This window comes from Taudactylus pleione, unplaced genomic scaffold (genome assembly GCF_031769625.1).
Source record: "Taudactylus pleione unplaced genomic scaffold, aTauple2 ptg000037l, whole genome shotgun sequence".
NCBI classification, from domain to species: domain Eukaryota; kingdom Metazoa; phylum Chordata; class Amphibia; order Anura; family Myobatrachidae; genus Taudactylus; species Taudactylus pleione.
The window spans coordinates 337,501-348,220 of NW_028284439.1; positions in this window are offsets into that span (position 1 = coordinate 337,501).

Sequence of the window (10,720 nt, forward strand, 5' to 3'; positions counted from 1 at the left end):
AGAGCAGAGTTGCATCTATGCAGTCAGATCAGTACTTGCATATCCGCTTCGGCCATTTCTGGCCGCAGAGCTCTCTGTTTGCGCTCTTGGCAGGCGGCCGCAGAATCCAGAAGGGCTGTTGAATATTTACAGTTCACTGGTGATATGCTTTGGATCCAGGAGACCTTACTCTGGTTCCTCGTTTCAGTCTTTTCATGCACCCACAGCCCTTTCAGGGTAGGGCCCGAGATGCTCCCAAGTAGACATGGGGCGGCAGAGGTAGCGGTCGCCCACAAAAGGTTGCACGACAGGTACAGAACTCGCTTAAGGTCTTTTCAACAGGCTTGTTCGCAGTCTCTGTAACAATCTGCTGTGCTTGTTCCGGTTCCAGCGCATCAACGTGGTATGGGGCTTTACTCAGATCTTTGGGTGATGCCCAAGCCGGATGGTTCAGTCAGACCCATCTTAAACCTGAAGTTTTTAATCCAGTATCTGAGGATGTATCATTTCAAAATGGAATCACTTCAGTCTGTCTTGCAAGTTGGAACCAGCGGAGTTCCTCATTTCCCTGGATATAGAAGATGCCTATCTCCATGTTCCCATATGGGGAACCGCACCAGGCCTTCCTGCGTTTTGCAATTTTGAAAAATCACTAACGATTTTGGGCGTTGCCGTTAGGGTTATCCTCGGTTCCCCACATTTTCACCTAAGAGCCTGTTATTCAAGGCTCCATAGGAATCTCTTTTCTTGGACCACGCCTACCTGTCATACCAGACTCTTCTCCAACATGGTTGGATAATCAATTTCTAGAAATCCAGCCTCAGTCCATCCCAGAGACTCCAGTTTCTGGGGGTGATCCTGGATACGGTATTTCAGAGGAGTTTCATTCCGGAAGACTAAGCCGGGATATCCGGTTGTTAGTCCTCAGACCAAAGAGGGTGTCCATGCTTCTTGGTTTATGTTTCTTGAGGAAGATGGTAGCTGCTTTTGGAGCGCTTCAATTCGGACGATTCTACTCCTGGGTGTTCCAGCTAGACCTGCTATCACAGAGGTCAGGGACTCGCCTGCATCTACATCAACGGATCCGTTTGGTTCCGGCTACTGGTCTACTCTGGTGGACACAATCCAACAATCTCTTGGTGGGCCGCTCAGAAATGTCAGGCGTTCCTGCAGGAATGCCTCCGTTTGCCCAGCCACCCACCCCGCCCCTTCCAAATGGGGCGAGCTGTAGATCAACATTGACAGCTGCCCCTTTTGGATGCGAGTGCCGGAATGAGTGCCTTTTGCGCTCGCTCCGGGGCTCTCGCACATGCAGAACGCCTACCGTCTGGGGGCGGCCCCACTGACATCACAAGTGATGTCAGTGGGTGAGCTTTCGGCTCTGTTTGAGCCGAAAGCTCTCTGGGGCTTGCGGCAACGAGACCCTACCACAAGGGTCTCGTCGCAAGCCCGATGGTCGCGATGGTCTTGACCATCGCGACCATCTTCCCGGCCACTCGCTATAGCTGTGGGTGGTCACCCACAGCTATGCGAGCGGCCAGGAGGCCATTCTTAAAAAAAATAGCCCGGCCCTGATTCAGAGCGAGCGCTCTGTCAGAGCGTCCGGCTCTGAATCAGGGCCACCGTTCTTAGCTTTTTGTGACAGTTCACACTCTTACTAAACAGCATAAATATACAGGCGCCGATAGAGGGTCAAAAGTCAAAGTAAGAGTTTATAGGTGATATATTTACAATATCCCCGGATTTCTGTAACACTAATTTATTACTATGTGTTGCTCTCTGTATCTGGTTTCTATGAGAGTTGCAGTTGTTAAAATGTTGCAGCAGTCCCCTGTAGGCTGAATAAGTAACACTGTAATAAGTTATACTCAGCTGTAGCTGATGGTCTAATTTCCTTATGAGCCTTAGCTCACACTACTTTCATTGTGTTTACTCCGCACAACTTTCCCTTAAACTATTCTTGCTCCTCAGCGATAGATATATATATATATATTGGCAGTAGGTGTTATATAAGCACTCCAGGAGTGGGGACAACAATCCAGTTTTTAAATGTAAGTCAATATCCTAGCTGAGGCACATAAGGGCTTCCCCTATATCTCTATATATTAGGGGTTATTAAATTGCTCCTCTTAATTGTCCTTGCCTTTGGCTGCCCCTCAGTCCCGTAGTAGTGATGTTTGCTGGGCTTCCGTGTGAGCAATGTGGTTTATATGCTTCTTTTTACTGACTCTACCTCACTCGATAGATAAAGCACTGCTGCTATACCTATGCAGATTCCTTGCAGCTTGTACTGCTACTGAGGCTCCTATATTAAAACTAACTGCTGCTGCTGGCGCTTCACAGGCTTTACTTACCTGCCTGGCCAGCAGTCACTCTACTTCCTTCTCTCGACCGGTCTGGAGCCTTCTCTGTTGCGGCTGCCTGACCCGGAAGTCGCGTCCCCTGGAAATCTCTGGCTTCCTTCACAGCCGCTGGCCCCCACCATCCAGCATGGAAGCAGCTACATCCCCTTCCGTAGATTGACCCTGACATCATTCCCAACCATCCATTCATTGTCCAACATCATTCCCTACCATCCAAGTGGGCATAGAGGAGAATATAATCATGTGGTGAAAGCACCTGCCGGGTGCCTCTCCCTTCTCCTCTGCTGCTGAATCTCTTGACTGCATTGCGGAAGCTGCCGCTTCAGGTACCAGAAAGCCCCACACTGGTCTGTCACACCCCGACTACCGGCTGCCGCTAGGTATAGCTCTCAGCGCAGCGCCGGTTAGTTAGGTGTACAGCTCTGGAAGGGGGAACCGCAGACTACTGCTAACCACCTCTGTCTCTTCCTTATATCCCCTCGGCCATCCACGCGACCCCCTCCTCTCCCATCTAAGGCACGAGCCCTCAGCTCTCCTCATGCCCCTTCCAGCACCTTCTTTCTCTCCCTCGAGACTCTGTTCTTACCACCTCTCCTATGGCACTAACCTCTACCCTGAGTGTTTGTGCTCTAACAATTACTTTTACCACTCTGTATAGAATATATATACATATCCCTATAACATCCTTTTATCTATATATACATTAACATTTAAAATATCAAATATCCTCTGTACTTAAAGGGTTTATGCTGGTTACCAATGTCTGGTGAGGGTCCATATCATAGGGGTATATTTGCTACAACCCAGCCCTATTAGACTAAATACCCCAACACTGGCTACGTTATATGAAGGAGAGTGGTAGTGTGCTCACATAGGGCATAGTATAGTATATTTAATATGCAGGAATTGGCAGTGTGCCCACATAGAGGATAGTATTTGTATTGAGTAGACTCTATCCTTGTCTCGGGGTATTGTCCTACACGGCCTGACACGGAGCCTGTACAAAGCCTTCTCTCTCCCACTATCATTGTGCCCCTTTTGTCTGCAGGATCCCTGCAGACACCTGGCAGGCTAACAAACACATAAGGTGGCTCTGTGCAGCCGGCAAGGGTAGTGCTGTGCTGACTGCAGTGTGCCCCTGTCCTCACGTGTAGCTTCCCGCCAGGTCAGTCACAGCATTGATGACTGCCTGGCAAGTAGCTGAGCTCTGCTGTAGTGAATGGCACCATAGGCCCCATCCTCCCGCTATAAAGGACATGGCTATGAATAAGTGGGGCCCACTGGGGATTTCCCCAGAGACCCAGTCCGAGCCTGCGTATGTGTGCACTGGCTATAGCTGTCAGCCCATGAAGTTTATTGCAGTACTAGACAGAGAAAAAAGCACACCCAGACAATGAAGTTTTAAAAAATAGCTTTTTCCTGCACAAAATAAATTGAATATGGCAGACATGCCACTTCACCAAAGGTACAATTGGGTCGGAATGAGGCGGTACTGTGTTCTGTCCCCTGTATTGGTAGTTCTGCCTCTACCCACCCCTGCACAGTGTGCCTGCACTAGGTAAGGGACTTCTCTTCCCACAGACAGCTGCCCCAACACCCGCATCAATAGTGTCCTTGTATTTTTTTCTTTGTCGTGCTGCATACATGATGTCATGACGTCATGCCACTGCCACAAAGAGGAACAGGGGTCAGACACTATGCAGAAGACAAGAAGGTAAGAGGAGACTGAATAGATGACAGGGGAGTTGGCACTGGACAGAAACAGGGGGCATGAGTTGAACAGACATGGACATGAACCAGAGTGACACAGGGGGCTGAGCTGGACAGACATAGGGAGGTGAAACAGAGTGACACAGGGGGCTGAGCTGGTCAGACATAGGGAGGTGAACCAGAGTGACACAGGGGGCTGGGCTGGACAGACATAGGAAGCTGAGCTAGACAGGTACAGAGGGGAGATGCAGGAGGATGGTGCTTAAGATATGCAGGAGGATGGTGCTGAAGAGATGGAGATGGGATTGTGCTGGATAGAAGCATGGGGATGGTGTTGAAGAAACGCAGGGGTGATTGTGTAGGTGAAATGCAATGGGAATGGCACTGGTGAGATGCAGGAGGGATAGTGCTGGTAAGATGCAGGGGATGATGCAAGGGGTATGGTGCTAGAGAGACACAGAGAGGTTGGCACTGGAGACATGCAGGGGGCTGTTGCTGTATGTATTAACTGGTTGAACCTCTGTTGCATGGATATTACATATTATTGCTATACTGGTGGCTTCTGTACCTCATGATCTCCTATATGCATACTGAATGCTGGCTCAATTAATTCAGAGGCTGTCTGTTGCAGAGAAACCACCATAGAGATAAGAAAAGACTCTCAAACACATGAGATAAATATAAACAAAAATAGGGCACCCAAGTGATAAAGACTTGTTTGAGGGGACCCCATAAAAAACTCAACAAAAGAATATATTGAGGGGATAACATTATTTACTACCTATTCCCTTTAGATGCCAGTGATGCATACATATTTGAATATGATTTAATTCTAACTTTTATCAGTAAGAAACATATTGTAAATATATTTAGATAAGCTGCAGAGGGTCGCTCCATCAGCATCAAAGGTCAATAGAATTGACTAGCCTTTGTGCACTTAGGACAGACTGTTTCATTATCATTACTACAGTAACATGCCCATTATATTAGGGACAATTATTGGCTTTGATTATGAGTCTACAAATGAACCTTTTTGTTTCATATTTTCCATGTTAACTTTTTTTTTACTTTTTTTTGCTTACTATGGCCATCATGGAGTCAAGAAGCTGTAGCCCTGTCAGTTACAGCTGGAGACTATAAGGGGGCCTGTATTAGACTTTATGTGAGCATTACTTGGTTCATTTGTTTTTGTTGATGTATGAATAATTCTGAAGATTGGAAGAAGAGCACTAGTTGTTCTCATATAGATCTGTTGCATATTGGAATATTTTATTCTTTAGTGTTGCATGCTTTATTTCTAGATTCTTATTAAATATGTATTCTATTTGCTCATTATTTATCTAAACCTATTAAATAAAAAATGATTTAATATATGAGTAAAAAAAATGTATGAGGATTTATTTGAGATGAAGTATACATCTTTAGCACTAGATGGCGGTATTTCCATTATTTGTTCTTATACTGTAAGTTTAATAAGTGCAAAAGGTATGCTACAAGCCTATACAACTAACAGCTAAATGTCATTAGTGTGCGGCTGTGCAATTCTGCCCATCTCTGAATCAGGCCCTTAGTGTGGATGTGGCTTTTGTGGGTGTGCATGTTTGTGAATGTAGCATGTTTCCAGCTTTTTCAATATAATTTGTATAGATCTGCCTTTTTCAATATAGAATGTATAGATGCTTTTTTTCAATATAGTTTGTATAGATCCTTCAGGATCTGGCTTTTACCCTCTTCAGTTACCATGTCTCCCCCCTCTCCCATACTATTGTGTTCATGTCTCCCTCGGCACCACTCCCCACGGTTCTCTTACAGTGTATGCAGCAGATATTTGTCTATTATATATGTGCGCACATTCTTACTGGAGATTCTGCATGTACAAAACTTTACTTTCTTATCATGTCTGATCATGTCGCTGTATTTTGACCAGTGAAAGGTAATTCCAATATCCTGTTTTTCTTCTGTACCCCCTCTTATACCTGCTTGTTTAAAATTCTAATAAAAATATGTTGTCACAAAAATAAATGAAAACTGATTTCATTTAAGTTATTGAAGAATATAACTTCACAAATGTTTCTCTAATAATGTATGGGCGATGCCATCGATGTTGCCTGGTTTCATCGCTATCCCGAAGGCACAGCACCCTACATTATTAGATATGCAGTCTGGAAGCTGGCGGACCTAATCCCGACAGCCGGCTCCCCGACTGTCATATACCGGCAAGGGTCTAAAGACAGGCGTCGATATGCCGATGCCTGTCATTAGACATACGCCGGGAGCCCGACGCCCGGCATCCCGATCGAAGGGACACCGGGTGCCGAACGCGGATAGATTCGGGGTTTAGGTTTATGGTTCCCGGGGGGGACTTAGGGTTAGGCATCCCCCGGGAGGTTAGGTTTAGGCGGCGGGGAAGGGGGGGTTAGGTTTAGGCACTTAGAGGGGGGATTACGGTTAGACACTGGGGGGGGAAGTTTAGGGTTATGCACCCCTAAAGGAGGGTTAGGGTTAGAGGGTAGAAATAGGTTAGTATATATTTACCTTTGACGATCGGGATTTCCTCCTCTGTCGGGATGCCGCTGTCAGGATTCCAACCGCCGGGCATGGGTCCGGCGGTAAATCATACAGATTCCCATTATCATATTACCGGTTATTTATATAGCGCACACAAATTCCGCAGTGATTTACAGAGAGAATATTTCACCATTCACATCAGTCCCTGCCCCAGTGGAGCTTACAATCTATGGCCCTCATTCAGACCCACTCGCGAGCGGCTGTCCGCTCGCAAGTGGGTCGATGGTCTGCACTGCGCATGCGCGAGACGCGACGAGCGAAGGACTTTCCTTCGCTCGGAGTGTCTCATCAAAGGGGGCGTGCTGTCGATGTTGACTGACAGCGCGCCCCCTTTGGTGGGCGTGCCGGGGGCGTGCCTGCCAGACGGAGGCGTTCCCAAGGGAGTGATTTTGGGAGTGATTTTGGCTTTGATAGAGCCAAAATCACTCCTGGCCTTGCGGTTGAGAAACTCAACCGCAGGCTTCTGCTCGCAGTTTCGATGGTCGCGATGGTCGAGACCATCATCCTGCACGCTCGTATATGCTGTGGGTGGTGACCCACAGCTATACGAGCGTCCAGGAGGACGCTCTATATTAATGGAGGTGGGCCCTGATTCAGAGCGAGCGCTCTGGTCAGAGCGTCCGGCTCTGAATCAGGGCCTATATTCCCTATCACATGCTAACACACATACACACTAGGGTTAATTTTGTTGTGAGCCAATTAACCCACTAGTATATTTTTGAAGTGTGGGAGGAAACCCATGCAAGCACAGAGAGAATATACAAATTCCACACAGTTAGGGCCATAGTGGGAATCAAACCCATGACCTCAGTCAGGGGAGCATTAAGAGAGGAGGGACCCCTGTATATTCCCCATCTGGGGCACCCTCCTTTCTCCCCGGTGGCCGGCAGCAGACTGACTACTGACCGCAGCAGCGGTAACTGGGCACTAGTGTGTGCCCAGAGTCTACTGCGCATGCACAAGTCGCAATTTAATCACTGCGCATGATCAAAACGCTGGGAAAATTGCCACGGTGGCCATTTTGTGGCGTTTTGTGCAGGGCTGAGACACACGACGTGAGGCCTCGGAGAGGTATTAGAAAATATGGGTGCAGGGTGTGCGATGTGGGCCCCCCTGGACCCAGAGGCCTGTGTGCACTGCTCACCCCGCACCCATTATAAATACACCCATGACCTCAGTGCTGTGAGGCAGTAATGCTAACCATTACACCATCTGTGCTACCCATCTCCCCTTTATTGTGCATTTCACCTAGCAGCTCCATATTGGGGCGCAGAAAATGCATGATAAAAGCCTACCATATGTATGAGGCTTATGCGCATTACACATCACCCGTCCATCGTACCAGAACATAATAACTTCTCCTCTGATAGAATTCAGCACTTAATATGATTCTAAACATACTTTTTGAATTTTAAGTAAACTTGAAATGCTGGGAATTGTAGTGCTTGAAGATCTGCAGAAACAATTTGCCTGGAGCATGTTTACCTGTACTAGCGGAGCAGCAAAGTGTCTTTAAAACCTATTTTAAAATGTTGGTAACTATGATATGTATGTATTTTCTTCTTCTTAGACATTGCTATTATATAATTTTTCAATATTGACAGTCTCTGGCACAATCATCATTGTCATTGTCACTTGTCTAGTGATGAACAATACACCAAAGTATCAATTTAAAAAAAAACAGATCATTTTTTAAAATTAAAAATACATTGGTGATGTCTCTTTAAATCAAATATTGTACATGGAATGAGTTATGCAGCAATAGCATAGCAGTGCTGTCACCAGTTTTTTGACTGCTGTAGGGCTTTTCACCCTGTGATAAATATACCCCTCTGCCAGATAAGAGTTAATAGCTCATACCTGCTTGGTAGACTGAAAGTTTGTTTGCAGGTGTTCGATGTGTAAGCACAATCTACTGTTCCTTAACAATCTATTTAACTACAGAGAAGCTGGAGGGATGACTGTGTTTATGGAGTGATAACATTCCTGTGGTTTCAGAAATATGAAAGTTTTAATTTTTTTATACAGCACTTGGGGAATTGAAAATAGCCACAGGCAGAATGTGTAATGTTTCTATTACCAGTAATGGCATTTGGTGCATGCTGATATGTGGAATGCAAATCTCTTCTGCCTATGGCCATTTCTTTTCAATCAATTTGAAAATGTGAATATCGCCATGTGTGAGGGCTCCTGGAATAATAAACACTGACAATTATTTATCAGACGGAAAAGAAGAAGAAACAGAAAACCACTGTTGGGATAATACTATCAAGCACAAAATGTTTGTGATCCGAATGGTTTATCTGTTGTTACAAAATGATTTCTATGGTTGCACTGGTCTTTACCTATCATGCTGTTAGATGTCTGCAGCTCCTTACCAGTGGCATTGCCATTAAGGTGAAAGTTTGCCAAGTAGCATTTTTGCACACACAGCATGTTGTTTCCAAAGCAAAAGCACTGAATTTACTATTTGACAGTTTGAAGGCTGCAAATTGGAACTACCGGTGATGTGTGGAAAATTCCCAAACTACATGTGCTTTTGGCCAAAATCACCAGAGATATGTTGTTTAGACATGGTCATGAAAGGCAGGACTGCATTTTAACTAGGGGTGTGCACCGGCCACTTTTCGTGTTTTGTGTTTTGGTTTTGGATCTGGATCTTTCTTCGTGTTTTGGATCTGGATTGGTTTTGCCAAAACCACCCTTCCGTGTTTTGGGTTCTGGGTTTTGTGTTTTGGATCTGTATTTTTTTGAAAAAAAGCATAAAAACAGCTAAAATCACAGAATTTGTAGGTTTTTCTGCTCCTATGCTATTATTAACCTCAATAACCTTAATTTCCACTCATTTCCAGTCTATTCTGAACACCTCACACCTCACAATAGTGTTTTTATGTCCAAAAGGTTGCACCGAGGTAGCTGGATGACTATGCTAAGCGACACGAGTGGGCGGCACAAACACGTGACCCATCTAGGAGTGACACTGCAGTGGCAGGCAGGATGGCAGTTAGAAAAACTAGGCCCCAAACTGTACATAATGCAAAGAAAAAAAGAGGTGCAAGATGGAATTGTCCTTGGGCCCTCCCACCCACCCTTATGTTGTATAAACAGGACATGCACACTTTAACAAATCAATCATTTCAGCGCCAGGGTCTGCCACACAACTGTGGCTGAAATGATTGGTTCGTTTGGGCCCCCACAAAACAAGCTGGCAATTAATGTGTCCCTGCACAAACTGGCTCTACGGAGGCAAGATGTCATCCTCATCCTCCTCATCCACCGATTCCTCACCCTCTTCAGTGTGTACATCCTCATCCTCACAAAGTATTAACTCGTCCCCACTTGAATCCACCACCACAGGTCCCTCTGTACCTTCTGGAGGCTGGTCTCCCTGGAAGAGCTGATAATTCATTTTGATGAACATCATCTTCTCCACATTCTGTGGAAGCAACCTCCTACGCCTTTCGCTGACAAGGTTCCCGGCTGCACTAAACACTCTTTCGGAGTACACACTGGAGGGGGGGCAACTCAGGTAAAATAGAGCCAGTTTGTACAGGGGCCTCCAAATTGCCTCTTTTTCCTGCCAGTACAGGTATGGACTGTCTGACATGCCTACTTGGATGCTGTCACCGATGTAATCCTCCACCATTCTGTCAATGGTGACAGTATCATATGCAGTGACAGTAGACATGTCAGAAATTGTTGCCAGGTCCTTCAGTCCGGACCAGATGTCCAAACTTGGTCCTGCCTGCCCTGCATCACCGCCAGCGGGTTGCTTAGGATACCTAAGTTTTTTCCTGGCAGCCCCAGTTGCGGGAGAAAATGAAGAAGGAGCCGTTGACGTGTCACGTTCCGCTTCAGCTGACAGTGTGTTCACCAGCAGGTCTTTGCACCTCTGCAGGCTTGTGTCGGCCGGAAAGAGAGACACCACATAGGCTTTAAACCTAGGATCGAGCACGGTGGCCAAAATGTAGTGGTCTGATTTCAACAGATTGACCACCCTGGAATCCTGGCAAAGCGAATGAAGGGCTTCATCCACAAGTCCCACATGCCGAGCGGAATCGCTCCGTCTTAGCTCCTCCTTCACTTTCTCCAGCTGCTTC